Source organism: Mobula hypostoma, chromosome 3 (assembly GCF_963921235.1).
Source record: "Mobula hypostoma chromosome 3, sMobHyp1.1, whole genome shotgun sequence".
NCBI classification, from domain to species: domain Eukaryota; kingdom Metazoa; phylum Chordata; class Chondrichthyes; order Myliobatiformes; family Myliobatidae; genus Mobula; species Mobula hypostoma.
Genome location: NC_086099.1, coordinates 217,300,302 through 217,312,706, shown reverse-complemented (window position 1 = coordinate 217,312,706; position 12,405 = coordinate 217,300,302). Strand labels below are relative to the sequence as shown.

General features: G+C 46.5%; 1 protein-coding gene across 3 annotated transcripts in view; it reads left to right on the top strand.

The window, feature by feature from the left end:
• The first annotated feature begins 7,638 nt into the window (after positions 1 to 7,638).
• scn5lab (sodium channel, voltage gated, type V-like, alpha b) overlaps positions 7,639 to 12,405 on the top strand; it is a 489,515-nt gene continuing 484,748 nt past the window's right edge. For all 3 annotated transcript variants that reach the window (XM_063044491.1, XM_063044492.1, XM_063044490.1), the window contains exon 1: positions 7,639 to 7,958. The gene's annotated coding sequence lies outside the window, so the exon portion shown is untranslated. The remainder of the gene's footprint in view (positions 7,959 to 12,405) is intronic.

Sequence of the window (12,405 nt, the reverse complement as noted above, 5' to 3'; positions counted from 1 at the left end):
ACAAGTTGAAAGTGTTGCGAACTCTCTGCCGAAGGATCTGTGACCTGAAACATTAGCTGTCTCTCTCCCCATGTTGCTTGACCTACTGCAAGTTTCCCAACGTTTTTTCTCAAGTTAATCCCACCCCCTCCTCCCCAGCTCTCAGTCCTCAACCCCACGAAGCACGGCTCTTCGACAGTCCTTCAGATCCTGTTGAATGCTGGGATGGTTTCTGAAGGATGGCATGGTTGTGTACCGGTTCGCGCGATGCCTTCGATTCCGCCACTCTCTGGAAGAAACTTGTACGTTCTCCCTGTGACTGCATGGGTTACCTCCAGGTGCTCTGGTTTCCTCCCACATTCCCAAGGCAAACATTTCCAGTTCGTGAGGTGCGGGCATGCTATGTTGGTGCCCAAAGGTGCCACACTTGCACAATCCTTTGCTGACTTGATTTAATACAGTTTGACACTTTTCACTGCATGTTTCGATGTACATGTGAGAAACAAAGCCAATCTTTCTTTTATCTTCATCTTTCAGATAGTGAGTTCCCAACTCTCACTGCTTGTTGGCAGAAAGCACTATTTTTCTAAACTCTCCCGCGGTTGACTTATCTCGTGGCTACTGAGCTGCACGTCCTCTTTCCCTTGTCAGGACTATAGGGGTGAGGAAAGCTTTATACCAGCTTCCTGGCAGAATTCCCATGTTCTTGGCATGATTGGCATGGGATCTTTTACGTCCATTTGAGAGATTTAACATCTGAGACCATAACGCACAGGAGCAGAAATAGGCCATTCGGCCCATCAAGACTGTTCCGCCATTTGATCGCGGCTGATCCATCTTCCTTTTCAACCCCATTCTCCTGCCTACTTCCTGTAACCTTTTACGCCCTGACTAATCAAAAATCTATTAACCTCCACTTTAAATGTACTGAATGATCTGGCCTCCTCAGCTGACTGTGGCAACAAATTCCACAGATTCACCATTCTCTGACTAAAGAAATTCCTCCTCATCTCTATTCTAAATGGAGGTCCCCTCTACTCTGAGGCTGTGCCCTCTGGTCCTAGACTCCCACCACCATCCTCTCCTCATCCACTCTACCTAGGCCTTTCCACATTTGATAGGTTTCAATGAGCCCCCCACCCGACCCCACACATTCTTCTAAACTCCAGTCAGAACAGGTCCCGGGCCATCTTGCTCAGGGGCAGAGAGCTCCACTCAGTACAGGAATATTTTGTTTAATTTTTTTTTGAAATACAGCATGGTAAGAGGTCCTTACAGCCCGTGCTGTGTGCTGTGGTTTCCACTGGGGCTGCCGTTCATTGCCCTCATTAGCTGAGGGTACAACCTTTCATTTTACTTCAGCCCACGTAGTGCCGGTGAATCCAGCTGATGGCCATGCCTCTCTTTAGCATGCATGGTGTCGACACGTTGACATTTCTATGACTGTCGGACCATTTCTTTTGTCTGCCTACTAGTTTATATGCGAATGCTTTATAGAGCAGTAAGCTGCCATTAGGAGCTACGAAACTGAATAATGCATGTATTTTCACTTGCTGTGTACACATGAATCATTGGTAGTTGGTATCCAAGTCACATTTTATCCTCTGCTTTTCCATAGTCGGAATCACTGTCTTTTTTTCAAATAATAGACTCAGCGCAGAAACAGGCCCTTTGGCCCATCTAGTCCATGCCAAAATAATTTGAACTGTCTACTCCCATCGACCTGTACTGGGACCATAGTCCCCATACACCTTCCACCCATGTACCTATCCAAACTTCTCTTAAACGTTGAAATCGAGCTCGCATGCGCCACTTGTGCTGGCAGCTCATTCCACACTCTCACGGCCCTCTGAGTGAAGGAGTTTCCCCTCATGTTCCCGTCGACTCCCCTCCCTTCCCCTCCCCCTTAACCTTTCACCCTTAACCCATGAGTTCTGGTTGTAGTCCCATCCAACCTTAGTGGAAAATGCCTGTTTGTGTTAACCCTATCTATATCCTTTATAATTTTGTATACCTCTATCAGATCCCCTCTATCTTGTATTTTTATAAGATTTGTACTTTTTAACAAACTCGTGTATTTTCGCACTCTCTGGTTGAAAGCATTCTTCCGGCCAAGCTAATGGTTTTATCACCTTTCTCAGTTTTCATTAGCACATTACCCACGCGATGTCATTGTTTTCATCCTGTACCTCCTTTCCAAAGGCAGCAACAAGAACAGAGCATAGTCTAGGTGGTGGGGTTCTCGACAATGGATGCTGCTTTCTGGTGCCAGCGCTCCCCACATGTGTTCAGTTGTGGGGAGGGCATTCCCTGTGATGGACTGGGCTGTATCTATCACCTTTTGCTGGCTTTTCCATTCTTGGGCGCTGATGTTTCCATAGCAGGCCATTTTGCAGCCAGTTGGGGTACTCTCCGCTGTGCATCTATAGAAGTTTGTTCAAGTTTGAGATCACACGCTGAATCTGCACAAACTTCTAAGAGAGCAGGAGAGCTGCCATGTCTTCTTTGAAATGGCACTTGCGTGCTGGTCCCAGGACAGATCCTCTGGTCGATAACACCAAAGAATTTAAAGTTGCTGACCGTCTGCATCTCTGATCTCTCGGTGAGGACTGGCTCATGGACGTCCGGTTTCCTCCGCCTGTTGTCAATACACACCCTTTGGTTTCGCTGATGTTGAGTGACAGGTTGTTGTTGTAGCACCATTCAACCACGTTTTCAACCTCCCTCTTACAGGCCGATTCATCACCACCTTTGATTAGGCCAACGACAGGGGTGTCATCAGCAAACTTAATATGGCATTGGAGCAGTACTTTGCCTCACAGTTGGTCAGGTAGAGAGAGAATGTGAATTAATGGTTTGGGGATAAGGCATAGGAACAGAATTAGGCCATTTGGCCCATAAGTCTGTTCCACCATTCAATCATGGCTGATTTATTTTTCTTCTCAATCCCATTCTCCTGCCTTCTCCTCATAGCTTTTGACACCCTTACCAATTAAGAATCTGTTAAACTCTGCTTTAAATATACTCAATGACTTTGCTTCCATAGCTGTCTGTGGCCATGAATTCCATTGACTCACCACCCTCTGGCTAAAGAAACTCCTTCTCATCTCTGTTCTAAAGGGACGTCCTTCCATTCTGAGGCTGTGCCCTCTGGTCCTAGACTGCCCCACTACAGGAAACATCCTCTCCACATCCACACTATCTAGGCCTTTCAACATTCAATGGTGGGGGGGGGGGGGTTTCAAATGGGATTGTACATCCCTCATTCTTTTAAACTCTAGTCAATGAAACTTCATCAGACTGATGTTTCCACCAACTTGTGTTACTATTGTTGATTGAGGAATAAATGTTGATGACACAGATGGTGAAGAAAGTTATGAGACAGTGAAGAAAGTGATCAAAAATGACATGGGATGTTGATCAGCTGGGAAGTGGGCCAAGGACTAGCAAATGTCTTTCAATTCAGACAAGGGGCCAGTGTTGCGTTCTGGGAAGTGAAACCAGGGTAACACTTGTAATGTGGATTGGGAGTGTTGTGGTACAGGAGGGCTGAGGAGTACAGGTATAGAGTTCGCTAAAAGCAGTGTCACAGATTCTCAGGGTGGTAAAGAGGACGTTTGGCATGCTGGCCTTCATCTGTCAGGGTACTAAGTATAAAGATTCACCTTAATTGTCACACGTACCTCGGAACACACAGTGAAATGTGGCGTTTGCGTCGATGACCAATGTGATGTTCTAGGGGCAGCCCGCAAGTGGTGTCACGCTTCTGGCATCAACATGGCATGTTCACAACTCACCACCCGCATGTCTCTTTTGTTCTGGAATGTATGTGGGAAGAAACCAGAGCACCCAGAGGAAACCCACATGTCATGAGAGTGTACAACCTCCTTACAGACAGGGGTGGGGATTGAAGCTCGATCGCTGGCACGGTAAAGCGCTACACTAACCCCCCCCCACGCTGCACCGGAGTGTTGTGTACAGCGTTAGTGAGAGCATGCTGACAGCACTCGAGCCCCTGAGGTACAAGGAGAGGCTGGGCAGGGTTGGAATGTAGGGGACTGAAGGGTGACCTTGTATAGAACCATGAGGGGCACAGATGAGTTGAATGCTCTCAGTCCTTTTTTTGCTGGGAAAGGCAACTGAAAACTAGAGGGCATAAGTTTAATGTGAAAGATGAAAGACTCAAAAGGGCTCTGAGGGACGGCAACTCCTCCACACGGGGGCTGGTGAACGTATGGAAGGAGCAGCCGGAGAAAGTGGTTGAGCCACTTGAAAAGGACATTTCAACAACATTGAAAAGGCATTTGGATAACTACATACATGGACATGAAGGACTTGGGGGGGGGGGACATGGGCCAGGCATGGGCAAATGGGTCTAGTGTGGTGGGCTCCATGGTCAGCATGGACAAGTTGGGTTGAAGGCCCTGTTACCAAGCTCCATGGCATTATGGTCCCACAACCTATGGACTCACTTCCAAGGACTCTTCATCTCATGTTCCTGATATTTATTTATTATTATTATTTCTTTATTTTTGTATTTGCACAGTTTGTCTTTCACATACTGGTTGGAACACCCACGTTGGTGCAGTCTTCCATTGATTCTATTATGGTTATTAATCTATTATGCAGAGTTGTATACGGTGACATATTTGTACTTTGATAATAAATTATTTTGAGACTCTTCCTGCTTCATTTATTTATTTGGCGATACAGTGCCGAGTAGGCCCTTCTGGCCCTTTGAGCCATGCTGCCCCAGCAATCCCACAACCCTGATTAACCCGAACCTGACCATGGGACAATTTACAATTGACCTACCCGGTATGTCTTTGGACTGTGGGAGGAAACCAGAGCACTCGGGGAAAGACCCACACATTCCACGGAGAGAACACTCTCCTTACAGGACAGTCTGGGATTCAACTCCGAATCCTGGAACGCCTTGAGCTGTAGTGTCATTGTGCTAACCACTACACTACTGTGGCACCCTCGGTACTGGATCTCTTCCATCCACCGGGTCTTCGTTTGCCCAGTGAAGTCCCTGAATAGAACATAGAACCCCACAGCACAGTACAGGCCCTTTGGCCCACGCTGTTGTGACAACCTTTTACCCTACTCTGAGATCAATCTAACTCTTTTCCCCCTACATAGCCCTCCATTTTTCTATCATGTTCATGCCTCTCTGAGTCTCTTAACTGTCTCTAATATATCTGCCTCTACCACCACGTCTAGAAGGGCATTCCATGCACCCACCACTCTCTGTATTAAAAAAAAACAAATCTCTGACAATTCCCCCTCCCCCCCACATACTCTCCTCCAATCACTTTAACATTATACCCCTCTTATATCAGCCATTTCTGCCCTGGGAGAAAGTCTCTGGCTGTACACTGGATCTATGTCTCTTAGTATCTTCAAGTCACCTCTCATCCTCCTTTGCTCTAAAGCAGGGGTTCCCAACCTTGGATCCACGGACTCCTTGCTTAATGGTTCTGGTCCATGCCATATAAAAAAACCCTCTGCTCCAAAGACAAAACCCTCTCGCTCAACCTTTCCTCATAGGACCTTTGATCCAGACAGCATCCAGGTAAATCTCCTCTGCACCCTCTCTCTAAAGCTTGCACAACCTTCGTATAACGAGGCGTAAATCTGGGCAAAAAAAACCGTTCACATGACCCAGGAGAGCAATCGACTGGACTTTGGTGGGTTCGCAGTCTGTTACCCATTATGAGCTGCCATCATACTGCCCACCGGCGGGGAAATCTCCCCGCTGACCGATAGAGGGAGCTCTTGCCCAATATGTTTGCGGGCTGCAGCGGTATATAGGTGAGTGCAGGCTTGTGGTGAGAGCTTCGAAACTTGTACAGCCGCCGATCACCGAGACAGTAATCTGCATATCAGACAGTAGAACTTCATATGGCATTTAATCACATCCTTATAAAGCGCGGTGCAGTTTATCTTCTCCCTTGAAATGGGAACAAAATTATTGTACTGCCAAACGATGCCTTATTAAGTCGAACTCAAGAGTGGAGAAGGGACGAAGACACTCCTGCCGGTATTCACGTCCTGAGAGACGGCTCTTCATAATACTTCAACGGCAACCCGTAAACGCATCGACTTGGAACCGAGTCGGAGATACTGACAGCAGCAAAAATGTACTCTGGGGGGGGGGGGGTGAGAACAGAAAAGAAGTTTTAAGATATATAAGAAGTTTTGAGCTCTTTCCCGCCATTTTCACGTCAAACGTTCCCAACATTTTTTGCTCCCCCCACACCAAATCCACAGTTTTATTGGAGTTTTAAACATCTCCACCCTCCCCTTCTTTCCCCACCCCCTGCTGTCCCTCCTCATAGTTCGTTCTCTGCACATTTTCCCCCAAACGCCTGTTATTATACAATACTTAATTATATGAAGATACGATCACACAGCTAACCTGTTACTATTTTCGATTCTGTGGCGTGTCAAATCCACGGGAAGGTTGTGTTTATTGGAAAAACGTTTCTGCGGAAGTAAACCAGACTAGAATAACAAACGAACGTAAAATTCGAACGAAGGGAGGGCAAAAAAAAAGAAGTCGGATAGGGCGAGGGAGGCTTTAACCAAGGTTCTGATTTTATTACGTGAACATTAAATGTAATTGTGAATTAGAAGGGTCTGTAGCGGTCCCCAGCACCATCTGGAACCGTAGAATAGTAAAGGCAGGTAGGAACTGGCCACAGCTTCACCCTTAAATAGCAAATGGAGCCATCTGTTTATTCTGGACATTAAAAGAACAGGGGAGCAGGTGGCTGTGGTGGACGGACGAGGATAGCTGCTGACCGGCACGGCCCGGATCACCCGGGCTAACTTTTAAATCCTCGTTTACCACAGTGAATTGTTTTTTTGAGGAACAATAATGATCGTAAATGGGAAAACATATAAGTAATACTTTATCCATATTAGTTAATAATTAACACACATTTATCAGCTTGTGCTTATCGTTATCGATTGTCTTTATCCTAATGCCTACATCTGTCTCGATTCTTCATCCATCTCCCTATCTACTTACTCCATCTCTAACTTGTCTATCTACCCTACCGCTTGTCTATTTACCCGCACCCGCCTATGTATTATCGATCTACCCGTCTCATCTACCCATTTGTCCAACTATTTCTGCCTGTCTATCTGTATGTTCCCGATCTACCTAGCTACCTTTTTGTATGTTTCTGATCGATTTGTCCCTGTTCTATGATCTTTAGTCTATCTGTACCTATATTTCTGATTTATCTATCACTATCGATATATATGATTTCTGATCTCTGATCGACCTATCTACCTATGCTTTTCTGATCTCTCTATTACCCCGTTTCCTAACTCTCTATCTTCTATAGGTAGCAATCTATTTGTTTCTTAACTATCTCCCTCCTCGTCCCCAAACCCGGATACCCCTCCCCACCCCGGAGTTTTGGAAGGGTGACCCACACTAATTATTTTGGAGTTGGGTCGGGCCACCAGGCGCCCACTTGCTGTGGCTCCTGCCGTGTCGACAGGCGGGCGGGCGGTCGGAGGAAGGCAAGCGCTGGGAGACTGGGAGGGCCAAGCCACAGGCAACGCCTCTGAGATCAGGGTTGCATGTGTCACAGTCCATCAAACGCGCCGCCACACATCCCCGGTAGCATCTTCCTCTCAACAACAGCCTACCGCTGCCAGCCTCAACTTTTATATATTTACCCCCCGCCCGCCCCCGCCTCGACAGACAACAACGGCAGGGAATTCGGAGCTAAGGAACAATTGAAACACCTCGCTGCCGAGCTGGACACCGACCGGGCGCTGCTTGCGACACACACACACGGGAGAAATAACACCGTAAAAGAGGAAAACAGCCGAAGATGGAAGAAGTGAAGTTGTTCAGCGGCAGACATAGTGACAAGACTGGATTTACTGACATATGTTAGGAGTTTACTGCACACCTACTGACTGGGAAACAGGGCATCTGGGGAACTTGACGTGTAAGTGCCCTTTTGTTGTCCTTTGAGAGCTCTATGACCATGTGTTTGCAGTGTTACTACCCGCCCCCCTCCCCTTCCCCAGACCCCGTTCACCCACGCCCGCCCCCTCCTCCCAAATCACAGTGCAAATCCGAAAGGGTGTCACATTTAGAGGTAAGGGACACCCCCATCTCAGTCCAAATCCAAAAAGGGTCTCCTTTGTAAAGTGTGAAGAGAGAGAGGTTGTTATTGAGAGAAATGTTTATTGAAGCAAACACTGATGCAGCGGGGGAGAAAGTCTTTGATTCGAGTCAGCAGCTGTAGAAACAATCGCTTGTGTTGTATGTTTGGGCCTATTTCTTTAAAAAAAACATTCAGGGCTGGGGCCGGGTTCGTTACTGGAACATTAAGGGCAGTGAGTCGGTTACATAATTGTCCATGACTGTTGTGGTACCACTTTTCCAGTTTCTACTGTAGACCATCCTGATCAGCCTGGAGTCCTTGGAATGGCAGAGATCTTGGGACTGGTTGTGATCATTCTGCCTGCTGTGGTTGTGATGGAACGAAAAGGAAGGAGTCTTATTTCCCCAGAGTCCCACTGATTTTTTTCCTTTCCAAATATACATCCCTTTGAAAGTTGCTCTTCGGGTTTGCTTCTACCACTCTTGCGAAAAAAAACTTGATGCATTTCAAAATAAAATTACCTCTGCCTCGGTAACAGAGTATTCTAAATCTGCATTTTCGGACTACTGAGCCTCCAGAAAGAAGAACTGGTATCTCTTGATCAGATCATCACTGGTGTCACCCTTCTCCAGAGCTGACAGGATAAAGGAAATTTAGGGGGGGGGAGGTACAATAATTCTAGGGCAGAGAGAGATTTCAATAAAACTGTGGAAATCTGGCACTGCAGAAGTGGCAGGGATGGAGAGACCCTGCAACCTTTCAGCACACGAGACTTAGATGGCTTAATCTTCTCAAATGCCAGTACAGCGCAAATTATCATAAACACAAGAGATTCTGCAGATGCTGGAAGTCCAGAGTAACGCATATGAAATGCTGGAGGAACTCAGCAGGTCAGGCAGCATCTGTGGAGAGGAATAAACAGTCGATATTTCAGACCGAGATCCTTCATCAGATCAAATGATCACCTAGACCTAAAAGGTTTAAGAGACTTGGGGAATTAAGAAGTCGTCACTAGTTTACTTTTCCTGGCAATGTAAGTTCAGGATTATGTAAATTGGCAGAATGTGTCTACATGCAAGGTATAGCAGGTTTTTCCTGTTTCCAGATGCTGTCATTTCCCATTTGCACTTTGACATCTGCTTTTCCCTCAGCATTAGCTTTGTCCAATTTCAAGGAAATCCATTTGAGGCCTCCCAAGATGCAACTCGCTGAAGGGTCTCTAGTGAACCTCAGTTGTCTGGTCGGTGCCGAAACACCAACCATCCAACCTGTGACCCGGGTTTGGTTCTGACCTGGGGTCCTGCCTGTGCGGAGTTTGAACGCCCTCCGTAGGCTTTGCCCAACCCTCCCCCCCCACCCCCCGGCTCTCAGATTTCCTCCCACATTCCAAAGACACGCGGGTTGGTAGGTAAAATGCGTCGCCGTAAAATTGCCCCTGGCGGGTAGGTGAGTGGAAGAATGAAGGGGTTGTGGAATTAACATAGGGTTATTGTAAAATGGCTGGTGAATAGTCAGCACAGACTGGATGGGCCAAAGCACCTGTTTCCGTGCAGATTCTATGACTCCACGAGGGGAGGAACCCAAAAACACAATGCATTTATGTGTACTCCACGAGGGAATAGTGGAAGCTTAGGTGTGTTAAAGGTTGCTTAAGGTCTGGTGTCAGGTGGATGGTAATTGTGCTAAATCTACTGCCATTCTGTGTGTAGAGAAAGAAAATCCCAAGCCGATTTAAATCCTTTCCGATCAAAGCAATAATTGAGCGGTGTACAATTGTGAATGAAGAAATATATATTTGCCACTTTAATTGGACCTAATTTTGGATAAAATGAAGGTGATGACAACCTGTCAAGCAATTAGCACGGAGAGATTAAAAACAACAACTGACGTAGCTAGAAGAAGAATGGTGCAGTTGAGTGATGTTCTGCTCTCAAGGTCCCTGGGAGTCAGAACGGGTCAGGGGAGAGTGGCAGATCGGAGCTGGAAGCACAAGCCAGCACTACCCCTCCGAGTATTAAAGTGTGAATTAAAACACAGAACAGTACAGCAAAGGAACAGTCCATACCGTCCGCAATGTGGTGTCGAACCAAATTTAAAAAATAACACCTACACAATGTCCATATCCCTCCATTTTCCTTGCATCCGTGTGCTTATCCAAACTTCTCTTAAAAGCTTCGAACGTATTTGCCTCTACCACCATATCAGGCAGAGCATTCCAGGCGTCCACAACTGCCTGAGTAAAAAAGTTTACCCCTCACATCCTCTTTCAACCCTACCCCCACTCATCTTCCATGTCTGCCCCCTGGTATTGGACATTTCAACCTTGGGAACAGACCTTCTCTGTCCACTCAATCTGTGCCTCTCATAACCTCGTAAACCGTTGTCAGATCTCCCTCAGCCTTTCGCGCTCCAGAGGAGACAACCCAAGTTTATCCAACCTCTCATGATAGCACATACCCCGTTAACCTCTACTGCACTCTCTCCAAAGCCCCAACATTCTTCTCCTAGGGGGTGACCAGAACTGTATGCAGTACTCCTGGTGTGGCCTAACCAGAGTTTTATAAAGTTGCAACTTAAGTTCCTGGCATAAATCCTTCATCTGCCCTCTGTTAATCGGAATCTGGACCAGCAGGAGAAATGGGCTGAAAAAATGGCAGATGGAATTTAATGCGGACAAGTGTGAGGTTTTGCACTTTGGGAGGACAAATCAAAGTAGGACTTAAATGTGAATGGCAGGACACTGAGGAGTGTGGTAGAACAGAGGGATTTGGGAACACAGATCCATAATTCATTGGAAGTTCCATCACTGGTAAATGGCCTTAATAAATTGGAGAACTGAGTACAGGAGTTGGGATGTTATGTTGAAGTCGTACAAGATGTTGATGATGCTTAATCTGGACACCTACCTACAAGACATGTATCAATAAGCTTGAAAGAGTGCAAAAGAAAGTTTATAAGGTGTGAATAAGGAAAATTTATAAACTGACATTTCAAGATGTGAATTACTGGGATGAACTGAATAGGTTAGGACTTTATTTCCTGGAGTACTGTACAGGAGAATGAGGGAAGATTTGATAGAGGTATACAGAATGATGAGGGGTATAGATAGGGTAAATGCAAGCAGGCTTTTTCCACAGAGGTGTGTGAGACTACAACCAGAGGTCATGGGTTAACGGTGAAAGGTGGAATGTTTAAGGGGAACACTCAGAAGATGATGAGAGTGTGGAACGAGCTGTAGAGTGGAAGTGGTGGATGTGGTTTCAAATGCAACATGAAAGTGAAGTTTGGATTAGTACATGGCTGGGAGGGGGATGGAGGGCTATGGTCTGGATGTAGGTGCATGGGACTGGGCAGATTAGTAGTTCGGCATGGACTAGATGGGCCGAAGGGCCTGTTTCTGTGTTGTGACTCCGTAAATCTAAGTAGTGCAAAAAAGAACAAATATATTGAGACAGTGTTCGTGGGTACGTTGTCTGTTCAGAAACCTAATTGCGGAGGAAGGAGCTGCTCCTGAAACGTTTTGGAGCTCCCATACCTCCTCTCTGGTGATAGTGCACATGTCCTGGGTGGTGAGGACCATCACAATGGATGTTGCCTTTCTGAGGCATCACCTTCAATGGTGGGGAGACTATTGCCCATGGTGAAGCCATAAGACATAGGAGCAGAATTAGGCCATTCAGCCCATCGAGTCTGCTCCGCCATTCCCTCATGGCTGATCCCGGATCCCACTCCATCCCATACACCTGTCTTCTTGTCATATCCTTTGATGTTCTGACCAATCAGGGAATGATCAACTTCTGCCTTAAGTATACCTCTGGACTTGGACTCCACCACAGTCTATTTCAAACCTGTTGCTTTGAATGGTAGTTGATGAAGTAGTCCTGAAATATGGCTGGCAGTGGTTCTGCTGCTTTGTAGGCTAGGCTTGAATTGGCAGACAAAGCTGATTTTGAAGTAAAGGGACCTGTTGTCAAAGCCAGTTTGTGAGATTAGATTTTGATTGAAATTTATTTATCACACGTGCACTGAAACGTATATGACTGTGCAGAAGTTGTGGGCACATATTTATCGCAAGGGTGCCCAAGACATTTGCCCAGTATTATTTTTGTCAATGTGAAGCAGAGAGCGAGTCTGTAAATCTGGTGGGAGCAAAGGATGTTGGGAATGGAGAGGGTGAAGCACCAGGGTAGGAATGTTGGACGGGTGGAAGGGAAAGGCTGCTGGGGCGGGAGGCATGGATGCAGACAGACCCAGCCCTGAGACACCAGACAAGGTCATTTGATTC